Here is a 16,551-nt window from a genome sequence, read left to right on the forward strand (position 1 = left end):
GGTAACCACTGTTCTAACTTTCTAAAGGATAGATTGGTTTTACCTGTTTTATACTTTGTCAATTAAATCATCCATATAAGTCATTCTTTTGTATCTGGCTTTTCTCATTCAATGTTGTGTTTAGTAAGATTTATCTACATCATCACTGCTTTCTAAAGCTATTGTTATCTTGTATCTCAAATGTATTACAAGCTTTTTAAGAGTCAAGATGGATACTTTTACTTGTATCCCTTTGAACACTCAACATACACCATACCTTGACAGGTGCTCAGTAGTACTTACTTGAATAAGTATTTTGGCTCATTGTTTTGTAAAACAATAGTTCCTCACAAAGATTTTTCACCTTCCTGCATTGCCACACTAACCTATTCTTCAGGGCTCTCTTGTAAACTACCATTGTCATTGTCCCCAGATCTATTTCCCTGCAAATATTTTTACAGAATGATACATATTTAAATATAAATTTATAACAGAAAAATATAAATATTCAAAATTACACATTAAGCAGAGACAACCTGGCAAACAACAACTATTATTATGCTCTCATTGAATTCTACACAAGTGTCAGTTGGCCACAGATACCTCTGCAATTTAATCAGAGTAACTACTGGGTATCATTGAGTCACCTTTTGTGTCATCTCTCATTGTCATTACTAGGTAAAATATGTAGATCATCTTTATTATCCACACCATTCATCACATTTAATTGAAATTTCCAGCTGGTGGATGAAGAGACATAGGAAAATGGCATTTTTTTTTTAAAGCTACTCCTTACAGATGATTTTATTTGCCTTTTTAGGACCACTTTTATAAGAGCATTCCAACTATGGTTTGCAAACTTGGTAAGTTTCTCAACAAGTTTTTGTCTGTTGCTTCTTCAGATACTTTTTGGAAGTCCCTACTGAACCTTAGGGAGAAAAATCAGGGAGGGCCAATGATAGGAGGAAAAAAAAAAACTACGACAAAAACAGACTATAGTTTTTAAAGAAATGGAAAATTAAGACCAAGTGGCCGAAGGACAATTTTTTCTCTTCATTCTATTTTGCTCAAAGAAAAGATAGAAATATCTGAAGTAGATGGGAAGATATTTTAGTTTACTGTGAACATAACAAATGCACCACTGTCTACAAGTCTGTTACAACATAGAGGAAGAAGTTAGTTCAAAGTGACAAGGGGAAAAGCACCATTAAGATTTCATAACTCTACTACCAAACTAACGTTCCAAACACCTGGTGAACTTGCATATTTGAGGGAAGGTAGGATACACTTCTAAAAAAAAAAAAACCCAAACAGAAAAACTTCTGATTGCATGCAGGTGTAGCAACTATACTATGAAAAATATGTGAATTTTCAAGTACGGAGTTCTTACAGATTAGGTAGTCATTACCTCAATCACTTGTACTATTCTAGAAGCTCAAAAAGTTACTCTGCTACTTGAGGAAAAAAAGGCCTTCTTTTAATTATCTTACTGATTCTTTTAGCTTTACCTTGAAAATAATATGGATTTTAAGCTTTAAAATTAAATCACAAAGTAGACTATGTTTTTCCTCTTGTTTATGAATTCTGAGCAGAGGCTTTATTTTTTAAGTTGAGGAATTTTTCACATGCACTGTCTCTATTTATGTATTACACCATATTGAATAACGTACAAATAGGAGTATTTATGAGTTTAATGAGAAAAAAAATCAATGTTTTCTGATTTTTCTTTTTTTTTCCTTTTTTTGCTTTTTGCTTTTACCTAGATATTTCTACAATCCTAGGCACATTGACATCAGGCACATTCTGACAGTTATCCATGTCAATGAAGATTTTACATGTTTATATTGGGCTTGAAGTTCACAGTAATTGTTTCTTTTTTAAATGCATTTATATTCTTTGTCTAGATGGGGGCAACGGATACTCATGTTCCTTGAGATAGCTTTGAAATGCACACAGATTTTAACCTCAAGTAGCTGGAGTTCATTCTAACTATTTATTTTCTCTCCAAACCAATATTTCAAAAACAAGAACAACTTCTAAATATCAGCTGCTTGCTTGAATGCCAAAAGTAGTCAACTTTCTCTCCATCAACACCTTTTTAGCCAAATGACTACAAAAATTTACTATGGTTTCAGATTATTCCTATTAAGTATCTCATTCCATTTTTTATATCTACCACCTTACATGTTTGAAAACACTTAAGATTTTTTTTTTCCTCAGGGAAAGCAATTAGAAAAATAAAATACTAAACAGTTTGAAAAGCTCATTTGAAGAGTCTAACAACAGATGTAAAAAACAGATATAACTTGTTTTCTAAACGTTCCCTATAGTTGAGAGATAGCTTTTAAGTTGGAGTCATCCTCCCTTGAATTAACATAATTATGTCAATAAATAGTACAATAAATGGTTGTGTTATGTAGCCTAAACTTGCCAACGGCCTTTCATTCTCAAAAGAGAGCTATACAGCATCTGAGTTTTAAAAGAAAGGATGTTTTCACACAACACTGTATTATGATCCACACTGTGACTATATATAATGAAACAGTGAAAATGTTTTACATGGTGTTTATGTTATCATAACTATAAAAAAAACCCTGGTTAAATATTTGAATTTGGAGCTCAAATCTAGTATTATGGCTCACTTAATTTCATAAGGGTGTGTGTGTGTGTGTGTGTGTGTGTGTGTGTGTGTGTACATGTGTGTGTTACTGAACCATTGTAATTCAGGGACACATATTTCTATCTTTAAATTAACAAATACATTGCTGACTACATCCAAGTACATGGAGACAGCCATGGGCACAGACCAGCTGTTTTCCTGCTTTATTGGGGTGATCAAATCCATGCTAAGATTTGTGTAACCTGAGTTCACTGAATATGGTTGATTATGGAGGTGGAAGTTGGATTAATTGAACATATATTAACGTAAGTCCAGGCACTCGATAGAAATATTCGGTCTAATGAAATCGTAATCTCGCTTTCAGTACTTTTAACTTTACTTTTTCAAATTCTGATGTAATGGTCAGGAATGTTCTAACCAAATAGCTTTGTGAATTTTTCTCAATGTAATGTCCATGATCTACAATTTTTAAATTGACCTACAAAGTATCTACCTCATAATTGTGATGATTAGATTTAAACAACTTAACATATGGCCTAACATATAATAAAAAATAACACTCAATAAAAGTTATTATCATTTTCAGAATAGCTTCTTGTTGTGGTTGTTTATCATAGCTTTCAAAACTGAAATCATTTTGGGAACAGTTTTTTTATAGAAATCTATAAATCTGAAAGAAGGATATTGTTATATGTGTTTTGTGTCCTCATAATACCAAGAATGTTTTTGGCACATTATAGATATTTAATATGCATTTGTGCAAGTGAATAATGGCCCCCAAATTGCTTTATGTCAACTAGATTCTAGTATTAGAATTAGAAAGATTTACATTCTCTAAGGAAGAGTGCATGTTAGCATGGATATGGTCATGGTGATTCTAGAAATAACTACCAACATTAAACAAAAATAAGCTATTTTGATTGAAAGTACTGAGTAACTACTGTCTCATCATTGATAGATTGTTATTACAGGATTCATAATGTCTAAAAGATAACTGAAATAAACTTAGTATTCTACTCAATAGTTCAAAGATTTAAAAACTCATATTCACAAGAAGTAGTATCCTATATTAGCTGAGTGCATATAGATAAAAAATATCTAGAAGTCTCTTGGAAAATATGGCAGCCATGATTACCTTTCAAAAATGTTTAATAAGCTAAAGTATTTTGATAAATTTCTGATATCTACTCATATTATTATGAATACCCTGATGGCAAAATATACATGGTTATGATACATTATGTTAAATATAGTTAGGTTCAGAACCAGGAGGACTTTTGTGAAACAATTCTAAAATCTGTTAGAAAAAAAAATTAAATGACGGTCATGTTAGTGTAACTTGAACAGGTCTATTGATGCTCCAATGCTTTCTATCTACACATAATAGAAATAAAATATGGAAAGCACTTTCAAAATGTTTCTTTCTAAGTGGTCTATGCCCAAGCCACAGACATTTCAAGCACCTGAGCTGAGAACTGGTGGTTTACAAAAGGGCCTCTCTTTGCTGTTGAGCCCCTAAATGAAGGCGTTGTCTCCCTAGGAGAATGAGATTGTTTGAAAGAAAGAAAGAAAGAAAGAAAGAAAGAAAGAAAGAAAGAAAGAAAGAAAGAAAGAAAGAAAGAAAGAAAGAAAGAAAGAAAAACCTGTTTAGCTTTTTTAGCCTCTTAGTAAGTGCTTTCTGCTTGTCTTCCACATACACAGCATTTGACAAGTGCCTAAAGGGATAATTGCACGCAGAATGTTAGACTCCTCATTGATTCGTTTCTCAAGTATTCTGGTCCTGCAAGTCCTCCCTTCCTGTATCCTTTGGTTGTTTTCTAGGGGCCCCCATTTTTTAAAAAGGGTGGCTCAGTCGGTTAAGTGTAGGGCTTCAGCTCAGGTCATGATCTCACTGTTCATGACTTCAAGCCCGCATCAGGCTCTGTGAGGACAGCTCAGAGCCTGGAGCCTGCTTCAGGTTCTGTGTCTCCCTCTTTCTCTGCCCCTCCCCTACTTCTGCTCTCTCTCTCTCTCTCTCTCTCACTTTCTCTCAAAAATAAATAAACATGAAAAAAATAAAAATTAATTAAATAAAAATAAAAAAAAAATAAATAGTTTTCATGGTTTTCTCAGAGGTTTAGTCTGATACAAGACTCCAAATAGCCTGCAGTAGCCAACTGAAAATATGATTTTTTTTCATGTTAAATGTATAGATTTTGTACATCAGGGAAGGGGAATCAAACATTGGCTTTAGGTGAGATTCTGATTTTTAGGGCCAATGTCCAGAACAGAGTAGTCAGTCTGATTTTTTGTTCTAGACTCTGGAAAAATTCTTTAATATTATTCTTGGGTGCTCAAGTGTTTTGACATAGTAAATCTTCCTAAGTGTGTAATACTATAGGCCTTTTAGGGATGGTCCTCACACTTGAGGAAGAAATCTACTCTTTACCCACCAAATCCACAAATCTACTCTTTACCCACCAAATCCACAATTTCTCTCTCTGTTGCATAGTTTTTGCTCTGTGGAGAGCATGGTCTTTCAGGGCATCTAATCCACCTTCTTAGTCATACTCCTTCCTTATAAAGGATGCTAATATTTTGGGATCCAGGACATAACTTCATTACCTTCAATTTTATAGATACTTTTTTTTTCCTCTAGCAGCTACATTTTTATATTGATAATTTACTTTATACCTTTGGTATAAGCCTCTAATTTCAATAATGTTTCTGTGGGAAGAAGGTGCAATCTACTTGACAACAGTTTGCTTTATAAAGCAGATTTCTGAAAAACGATTAAAATACAAGGGGGATGGGGTTTGTACATATTTTAATCTATAAAAGTAATTTTAATCACATATAATCATATATGAAAAAATATATACCACATGTAAACATAAAATAAACTAGAGAGATACCACATATAAATATATCACATACATATTGTGTGTATGTGTAACAAAACATTAAAGATGTTAAAACTGTCACTATTTGCAAATGACATGATGCTATACATAGAGAACCCTGGAGACTCCATCAAAAAAGAATTAATAAATGAATTCAATACAGTTGAAGGATACAAAATTAACACAAAGATATGTTTTACTTTATACACTAATAACAAACTATCAGAAAGAGAAATTAGGAAAATAATCTCATTTACAATTGCACCAAAAGGATAAAACATGGAGTAGGAAGACCCTAAGCTTGTCCCACGGATACACCTAGATAACACCCATGTCGGTGTACCTAAACCAGAAAACAACCCGAAGCCTGGCAGAGCAGACTCTTCACAGCTAAACTGTAACGAAGAGGCCACATCAGAAGGGTTGGCAGGATGGAGACGTGGCCAGGAATCAAACTGACCCAAGAGACTACAGAAGGGAGGGAACCCACAGACATAAGAAAGGGAGAAAAGCAGATTCCACACCAGGCTCCCCAAACATAGGAGACTCACACTGGAAAGATACACCCCATAAAATTTGGCTTTGAAAACCAGAGGGGCTTAGCTTCATGGGTTCTTACAATCAATACAGCTTAATACCTGGATACTTACTTACTTATTTACAGGTTTATTTATTTATTTTTAATTTATTTTCAAGTTCTATTTACTTTGAGAGAGAGAGCATGAGCAGGGAAGGGGCAGAGGGGGGAGAGAGAGAGAATCTTAAGCAGGCTCTGCACAGTCAGTGCAGAGTCTGATGTGGGACTCAAACTCACAGACCGTGAGATCATGACCTGAGCTGAAATCAGAAGTCAGACACTAAACCAAGTGAGCCACCCGGGTACTCCTATTTATTTAATTATTTATTTGAGAGAGATACAAAGAGAGGCTGCAAGTAGGGGAGAGGGGCTGAGGGAGAGAGAGAGAGAGAGAGAGAGAGAGAGAGAGAGAGAGAGAGAATCTTAAGCAGGCTCCACACTCAGTGCGGAGCCTGATGCGGCGTTCGATCCCATGACCCTGGGATTGGGACCTGAGCCAAAAATCAAGAGCCAAATGCTCAACTGACTGAGCCATCCACGTGCCCAACAACTGGGTCTTTAAAAAGCAGCACGCTCTGCTTCAGGAGAGCAGGAGGGTGATAGGAAACTGAGTCCCCACCCTTAAAGAGGCAGCGCCACAGACAGCCCCACTGAGATACGGTATAGGAACAGCAGTTTGAAAAACGTCTGCGGTACACCAGAAGGAGATTTAATTGCTGATATCAGAACTCTTGTGGGAGGAGCAGAGATCTTTAGGAGACTTCTCCAAGAACAAAAGTGCCATTTTCCTCCCCTGGCTCCCAGCCTAGATACACAGACACCTGCAGGAGCAAGCACGACCAGAACACTGCCCATTTAGGTGGCTAACAGTATACTCTGACTTCACGGTCTTCTGCAGACCTGCCCCCTCAAACCAGCCCTCAGCAGGAGTTCTCCAAAGGGACTCCAGTCCTCCTCCCACAGAAGACCCATGCAAACCTTACTAAAACCTCATATGCCATCCCCCAACTCTGCTGCGAACCCATCCCATCCAACACATCCTAGCTGAGCGTGTGGTGACACATGCAAGTTGTGTCACAAGCATGGCAGCATGCCAACAACCCCACAGAGGCCAACACCATTCCAGGGTGACTCCTGCCCCCAGAGAGAGGGGAAAAGTAATCACACACACACAAGTTCAAACCGTGGCCCCAGATCTAACTGCTGGCCCTGCCCAATGAACGTTTCTCAGAAGACAGCACAGAAAGTGTCCCTTGCAGTTTGGTGCTACTGCATATCTGGCAGATGCCTGGTCTGACCCAGCCCAAGCTCCAGGTGACCCCAGACTGGTTCACTGCTAACACAGGAACTAACCCCTGCCCACAACAAGCAACGAGAGCCATTTCAGACGGTTGGTTTTAAGGCAGATGCAGCTCACTACAACAGCAAGGTTCGCACAACACGTACAGGAGACATACCTGAAACACCAGATTCTGGTGAACAGGGGACATTGCACTGAAGGCCAATACAGGACCTCTTCACAAGGCCACTACCTTCAAGAGTTGGAGACATACATGATATAAGATGCTACTAACCCATGAATGGGTCAATAAAGAAATCAAAGAGGAAAGAAAAAAATACATGACAACAAACAAAAATGGAAACACAACAGCCTAAAATTTGGGTGATGCAGCAAAAGCTTTCTAAGAAGGAAGTTTATAGCCATGCAAGCCTACCTCAAGAATGAGAAAAGTGTCATATGAACACCCTAACCTTATACCCAAAAAAGCTCGAGTTATAAGAACAAACAAAGCCCCAAATCAGTAGTAGGAAGGAAAAAAAAATCAAGATTAGGAAGAAACAAACAAAATAGAAACCAAAAGACAATAAAACAGATCAATGAAGCCAGGAACTGGTTCTTTGGTAAGGTCAACAAATTGATAAGCTTTACCCAGACCCATCAAAAAAGAGAGAAGGGCACCTGGGTGGTTCAGTCAGTTAAGCATCTGACTTTGGCTCAGGTCATGATCTTGGGGTTCATGAGTTCAAACCCTGGATCGGGCTGTGTGCTGACAGCTCAGAGCCTGGAGCCTGCTTCAGAGTCTGTGTCTTCCTCTCTCTCTGCCCCTCCCTTGCTGGTGCTGTCTCTCTTTCTCTCAAAAATAAATTAATATTAAAAAAATAAAGAGAGAGAGAGAGAGAAGACTCAAGCAAAATAAAAAATGAAAGAGGAGAAGTAAAAACTGACACTACAGAAATAAAAAGAATTATAAGACACCACTATAAAAATTATATAACAACGAATTGGACAACTTAGAAGAAATGGATAAATTCCTAGAAATATATAAGCCCCTGAAAATGAATCAGGAAGAAATAGAAAATCTGACTGATTACCAGCAATGAAATTAAATCAATATTCAAAAACTCCCAACAAACAAAAGACCAGGACAAGAAGGTATCATAGGTGAATTCTATAAAACAGTTAAAAAAGCATTAATACTTATTCTTCTCAAACTATTCCAAAAAAACACAAGAGGAAAGAAACCTGCTAAATGCACTTTATGAGGCCAGCCGTGCCCTGTTACCAAAACCAGATAAAGACACTACAAAAAAAGAGAACTATCGGCCAGTATCTCTGATGAACATAGATGTAAAAATCCTCAAAAAATATAGTAAGCTGAATCCAATAATATATTTAAAAAATCATTCACCATAACCAAGTGGAATTTATTCCTGGGATGCAGGATGTGATCCAAATATTCACATATCAGTCAATGTGACATATTGCATCAATAAGAGAAAGGATGAAAATCGTATGAGCCTTTCAATAGATGCAGAAAAAACATTTAACAAAGTACAACATCCATTGATTAAAAAAAAAACCTTAACAAAGTTAATTCAGAGGGAACATACCTCAAATTAATAAAGGCGATATTTGGAAAACCCATAGCTAACATCATACTCAATTGTGAAAAACTAAGAGCTTTTCCCCTAGAATTGGGAACAAGACAAGGATATCCATTTTCACCACTTTTATTCAACACAATACCGGACATCCTAACCACAACAATCAGAAAACAAAAAGAAATAAAAAGCATCCAAATTGGTGAGGAAGAAGTAATAATTTTATTTCACTATTTGCAGATGACATGATAGTATACATAAAAAACCCTAAAGATTGCATCACAAAACTAGTATAACTGATAAATTAATTCGGAAATGTCACAGGATACAAAACCAATGCACAGATGTCTGTTACATTTCTATACACTAGTAATGAAGTACCAGAAAGAGAAGTTAAGAAAACAATCCCATTTACTATTCCACCAAAAATAATCTAGGAATAAACTTAACCAAGGAAATGAAAGAAATGATGTGTACTTCAAAAACTATAAAACATTGATGTAAGAAAATTGAAAATGAGACAAGCAAATGGAACGGTATTTAATGCTCCTGGAATGGGAGAACCTATATTGTTAAAATATACATACTACCCAAAGCAATCAACATATTTAATGTAATCCAACAGCATTTTTTCATATAACTGGAACTAATAATCCAAAAACTTGTTTTGAACCACAAGAAAGCCCAAGTAGGCAAAGCAATCTTGAAAAAAAGAAAAGAAAAGAACAAAAGTAGAATTGTCACAATCCCAGATTTCAAGAAATACTAGGCAGTAATGTTCAAAACAATATTGTACTGGCACAAAAATAGGCACATAGATCAGTGGAACCAAATAGAGAGCCCAGAAATACACTTACTATCACATAGTCAATTAATCTATGACAAAGGAGGCAACAATATACAATGGGAAAAAGACAGTCTCTGTAACAAATGGTGCTGAGAAAACTGGATCACTACATGCAAAAGAATGAAACTGTACCACTTTCTCACACCATACACAAAAATAAACTCAAAATGGATTAAAGACGCTTGGGGCGCCTGGGTGGCTCAGTCGGTTAGGCATCCGACTTTGGATCAGGTCATGTTCTCACAGTTGGTGGTTCAAGCCCCACATCAGGTTCTATGCTGACAGCTCAGAGCCTGGAGCCTGCTTCAGATTCTGTGTCTCCCTCTCTCTGGCCCTACCCCACTCATGCTCTGTCTCACCCTCTCTCTCAAAAATAAATAAACATTAAAAATTTTTAAAAAATGGATTAAAGACCCAATGTAAGTCCTGAAACCATGAAAATCCTTGAAGAGAAAAGAGGTGTCAATTTCTCTGACATAGACCATAGCAACATTTTTCTAGATATGCTTCCTATGACAAGGGAAATAAAAACAAAAATAAACTCCTGGGACTATACCAAAATAGAAAGCTCCTGCACACCAAAGGAAACAATTAGCAAAATTAAACTACAACCTACTGAATGGTAGAAGAAATTTGCAAATGGCATATCTGATCAAGGGTTAGTATCCAAAATATATAAAGAACTTACACAACTTAACACCAAAAACTAAATAATCGAATTAAAAATGGACAGAAGACATAAAGAGACATTCCTCCAAAGAAGACATAGAGTTGGCTATCAGATACGTGAAAAGATGCTCAACACCACTCATCATCAATAAAATCCAAATCAAACTACAGTGGGAGAAATCACCTCATACCTGTCAGAATATCTAAAATCAAAACCACAAGAAACAGTAAGTGTTGCTGAGTATGTAGAGAAAAAGGAAAGCTTGTGGATTGTTAGTGGGAATTAAAACTGGTGCAGCCACTGTGGGAAAAGGTATGGAGATCCCTCAAAAAGTTAAAAATGGAATTACCATATGATCCAGTATTTCCACTACTAGATATTTACCCAAAGAATACAAAATCACTAATTCAAAAAGATATATGTGTCCTTAGGATTGTTGCAGCATTATTTACAATAGCCAAAGTATGAAAGCAACACAAATGTCCATAGATACATGAACGAATAGAGAAGATGTGGAATACATATACAATGGAATATTACACATCCATAAAAAAGAATGAAATCTTACCATTTACAACAACACGGATGGATTTAAAGGATATAATGCTAAATGAAATAAGTCAGTCAGAGAAAGACAAATACCATATGATTTCACTCATATGTGGAATTTCAAAAACAAAACTAACAAAGGAAAAAGAGACCAACTGAAAAACAGAGTCATAAATATAGAGAACATACTGGCAAGTATCAGAGGGAAGATGGGTGGGGGCAAGGGTAAAATAGATGAAGGGGTTTAAAAGTATACATATGGCACTAAGTGCTGAGTGATGTATAGAATTGTTGAATCACTATAGTATACCTGAAACTAATGTAACATTCTGTGTTGTGTATACTGGAATAAAATAAAAGAAAGATATTTTGTGCTCATCGATGGGAAAAATAGTTTTAAAATGTCTGTATTACTCAAAGCAATCTACAGTTTCAATGCAATCACTGATCAAAATTCCAGTGGCATTTTCACAGAACTAGAACAAATAATTCTAAATGTTATATGGAAACAAACCAACCAACAAACAAAACCCTAAACACCCAAGACAATCTTGAGAAAGAACAAAGCCTTAGGGAGGTATCACACTTCCTGAATTCAAACTACACTACAGAGCTATAGTAATCAAAATGATATGGTATTGACATAAAAATAGACACATAGATCGGTGGGGCAAAAGAGGGTTCACAAATAAACTCATGCATATATGGGCAATTAATTTCCAACAAAGGACTCAAGAATATACAATGGGGACAGGACATTCTCTTCAATAAATGGTGTTGGGGAAATTGGATAGCTACACTCAAAAGAATGAAATTAGACCGCTAATTCAGATCATATACAAAAATTTACTAAAAGAGATTAAAGAGTTAAATGTAAGACTTGAAACCACAAAACTCCTGGAAGAAAACATAGGCTGTAAGCTCCTTGAGACCAGACTCAGTGGTGTTTTTTGCATCTGACTCCAAAGACTAGGGCAGCAAAAGAAAAAGAAACACATGAAACTACATCAAATTAAAAAGCTTTTGTACAGCTAAGGAAAGTATCAACCAAATGAAGAAAAATCTATTGAATGAGAGAACATATTTGCAAATCATACACCGAATAAGGGTTAGTATCCAAAATATACAAATAACTCATACAACTCAATAACAACATAAAAGTGATTAATAAATGGGCAGAGTAACTGAATAGACATTTTTCCAAAGAAGATATGCATATTACCAACAATCACATGAAAAGGTGCTCAATATCACTAATCAACAATGAAATATCACCTCACACCCGTCAGGGTGGCTATTCTCAAGAAGACAAGATATAACAGGAGTTGGAGAAAAGAGTACCCTCCTGTGCTGTTGGTGGGTAAATTGGTGCAGCCACTATGGAAAAAGTAAGGAGGTTCCTCAAAAATTTAAAAATAGAACTATCATATAATTCATAAATTCCAATATTCAGTATCTATCCGAAGAAAATAAAAACACTAATTCGAGAAGACAGATGTTCCCCTGCATTCATTGCAGTGTTATTTACAATAGCCAAGTTATACAAAAAAATCCAAGTGTCCATCAATGGATCAAGAAATTGTTGTGTATGTACATACAATAGAATACTACTCAGCCATAAAAAAGAATGAAATCTTGTCATTTGCAGTAACGTGGATGGACCTTGAGGGTATTATGCTAAGTTAGTCAGTCACAGAAAGACAAACACTGCTTGGTTTCACCTACATGTAAAATCTAAAAAACAATGCAAGTAAACAAAACAAAACCCAGACCCACAGATACAGAGAACTGATTGGTGGTTGCCAGAGACAAAAGGGTCCAGGGAGGTGAAATGAGTGAAAGGGATCAAGAACTACAATGGTACAGTTGTAAAATAAGTAAGTCATGCAAATAGAATGTACAGCATGGGGAATATAGTCAATAATATTGTGTTAACTTTGTACAATGATAGATGGTAACTAGACTTATTGTGGTGATCATTCTTCAACGTATACCAATGTCAAATCATTATGTTGCACACCTGAAACTAATATAACATTGTATGCCAATTATATCTCAATAAAAAAATAGTTATCACTCTTTTAAAACCTACTCTTCTAATTCTGTCACTGTTACTTTTAGAAGTTTTCTCTTAAACCACCAAGGATATTGAATCCAGAGGTCTTCACTAAGTTCCTGCCACACAACTGGGAAATGTAAACATCTTTTCTCTTTCTTGGTAGAAGGAAAGAAGCATTTCTCTAGCCCCACATAAATTTCTGTGATAGTACTTTAGATCTCATTTAAACTTTCCCTTCTTCATGTCATATCTCTACTTTTTATTTCATCTGACAACTATAATCAACCTCATCTTTTTGTTAATTTCATTTCAGCAGCATTTGAATAATTTCAAGGATTTTCCAATCATTAAAAAAATTGAAAAACAATTTTCCTCAACTCCCATTAGCTAATCTCCAGTCTCCTTCTTTCCTCATAGTTAAACTTGTTTAAAGTGCAGTGTGTATGTCTTTTCCTCAATTTTTTAGTCCCCATTCACTCTGCAGTGCACTGAAATTAAGCATTTGTCACCATCAATATAGTATACAACTCTCAACAAGTTTTTTTATCTACAGCTTAATTGCATGTGTGTGTCTGCGGATATTTTGTATCTCACATGTACCTCAATATTATTATATTACTAATCATTTAATCTTTGGAACACTTCCTTCCTTCCCTTAGTGTCCATAGACATGTTCTTCTAGAAATTCATCTTCTTCTCTAGTTCCTTCATCTTTGTATTCTTACAAGCTTTTCCCATTACATCTCAACTTTTTTTTTCTTCTAATTGTTAAATATTTAATGTGCATAGACAATTATTTTTAGAAATAATAAAAACTCAGGTCCCTGGGTGGCTCAGCTGGTTAAGCATCTGACTCTTGATTTGGGCTTAGGTCATGATCTCATGGTTCATGAGATCAAGACCCGCATCAGGCTCTGGTGACAGGATGGAGCCTGCTTAGGATTTTCTCTCTCTATCTCTCTCTGCCCCTCTCCCACTCATGTCCTCTCTCGCTCTCTCTCTTTCTTAAAAGAAATAAATAAACTTTTAAAAATAATAATAAAAACTCACAAACTTACTACAAATCTTTGTCAACCCTCAACATTTGCTTCTTTTTCAAAAAACTTAATATATATACAGTTGCATTGTCTTGTGTACGTTGATCCCATTTCTTTGACTTTCTATATATTCCTCAATATACTTTTTAAATTTTTAAATTAATTAATTAATTGTTTTAACAGTACACTTCTTTTAAAAATATTTTTTTACTTTAAATTCAAGTTAGCTAACATAGAGTGTAGTCTTGGCTTCAAGAGTAGAACCCAGTGATGCATCTCTTATGTAGGACACCCAGTGCTCAAATTGAAAAGTGCCCTCCTTTATGCCCATCACCCATTTAACCCATCCCCCCTGACTCCCTCCCCAGCAACCCTCAATTTGTTCTCTGTATTTAAGAGTCTCTTCTGGTTTGCCTCCCTCTCTGTTTTTCTATTATTTTTCCTTCCCTTCCCCTACGTTCATCTGTTATGTTTCTCAAATTCCACGAGTGAACTCATAATATGCTTTTTTAAATCAGTGTTTTATTTTTGAGTTTTATCATATTTAAAAATTTTTTGTGTGTTTGAAAATAATGTATATTCCTATTTGTGGATGGATTAATCTACATATGCCCAGTTAGATCAACCTGGTGCTGTGCTGTGTTCGAAATTTCTGTATTTATATTAATTATATTCTTTTTGAAATATCAATTTCTGAAAGAATGTAATTAATATCTCCCAGATATTATGGGTTTATAAATTTCTCCTTACATTTTCTTCAGTTTTGTTTTACATAATGAGTAGCTCTATATTAGCATTTAAAATTTTTTCATTTGATATCTGGTATCCTTAAAGTAAACCATAACATCTTTAATCTCTTTCTAGCTTTGTTTCATGCCTCTTACAACTCATTCATAACATATGCACCAGCATATATAACTAATGTCAGTTTCTCAGACTTACATACTTTTGATTTTTTTTCCTTTTTGTGTAGATTAGAACATTCCTCACCATCACTTTGTTTATATTGTCTGGCTAGCATTTAAGCACATTTTGGATCTCAACTAAGGGGGCCATTCTCCCCTCTAAATCCCACTGGAATAGATGTACTGTTATCTCCTAGAACTGCCTGTACTTTGAATAAAAAGAGTTATATCTTTTGAAGATTCCTGTCTCTTTCAACTTTAAAATTCCTACACTTAACATTCCACCATATAGAAGGAACTTCTTAAGTAGTGAAGAGATGAAATGACATAGGCCTGTTTCTATCTTTAAAACAGCTTGCAGCCTGCTGCCATATATGTGTGTATGTCTATGTTTGTATGTATATGCAAATAGACTGATGGTAATATATGCTTGGAATGTGAGTTTTTTTCATGGTTCCTTACGGTTTCATTTAAAAAAAAATTTTTTTAAGTTTGTTTACTTGGAGAGAGAGAGAGAGAGAGAGAGAGAGAGAGAGAGAGAGAGGTGGCAGAGAGAGAAAGGGAGAGAATGAGAGAGAGAGAGAATTCCAAGCACACTCACTGTCACTGCAGAGCCCAATAGGGGACTCAAACCCATGGACTGTGAGACCATGACCTGAGCTGAAATCAAGAGCTGACATTCAACCAACTGAGCCACGTAGGTGCCCCCTTATGGTTCCTTATGATTTCAAACTGAAACACTGATGTTAAGAAGTTAGCTCTTTTGAGGTACCTGGGTGGCCAGTTGGTTAAGTGTGGACTTCAGCTCAGGTCATGATCTTACAGTTTGTGAGTTTGAGCCCCGCATAGGGCTTTGCACTGTCAGTGAAGAGCCTGCTTGGAATTCTTTCTCTCTGTGTCCCTTCCCCACTTGCGCTCTCTCTCTCTCCCAAAATAAATAAATAAACTTAAAAAAAAAAAAAAGAAGTTAGCTCCTTTACCGGGTGCTGTAAGTGTTGAGACACGGGATCATACACCTAAAACTAATATTACACTTTATGTTAAGTAACTGGAATTTAAACAAAAACTTAAAATAATAGAAAAGAAAAACAAAAAAGCTAAGTTAGCTCCTTTAAAATTTTTACCAATATCGTGGTTGAGAGAGTCCCATGTAGATTTAGGATCAAATGAAATGATTGTAGAGAAAAGCCATTTTGAAACCATGTCCTAATTACTAATGCAATTATGATAAAGTACAATCTAACTATGTAGAAGGTTCTTGTTGATATTTAACTAAGTCCTGTAAACCCAGATCAACTCACGTCTTAAGTCTAGCTTTTCTGAGCCCCCAAGTTAATGTAGTCGCTCTCTTTTGTATATCTCTTGGAGGATCCTTTCCTAAGGATCCCTTGTTTTATTCATGTGACCATCTTCTTTAGCTACTTGATTATTAATTCTTAGGGCATTAATTCTTAAAGCAGCAACATCTGTAATTAATTTTTTTTCATTTTCTACAGTAGCTAGTACAATTGCTTGCAAAGTATAGATATGATTTTATGAAATT

The sequence above is a fragment of the Prionailurus bengalensis genome, chromosome B1, assembly GCF_016509475.1.
Source record: "Prionailurus bengalensis isolate Pbe53 chromosome B1, Fcat_Pben_1.1_paternal_pri, whole genome shotgun sequence".
Lineage (NCBI taxonomy): Eukaryota > Metazoa > Chordata > Mammalia > Carnivora > Felidae > Prionailurus > Prionailurus bengalensis.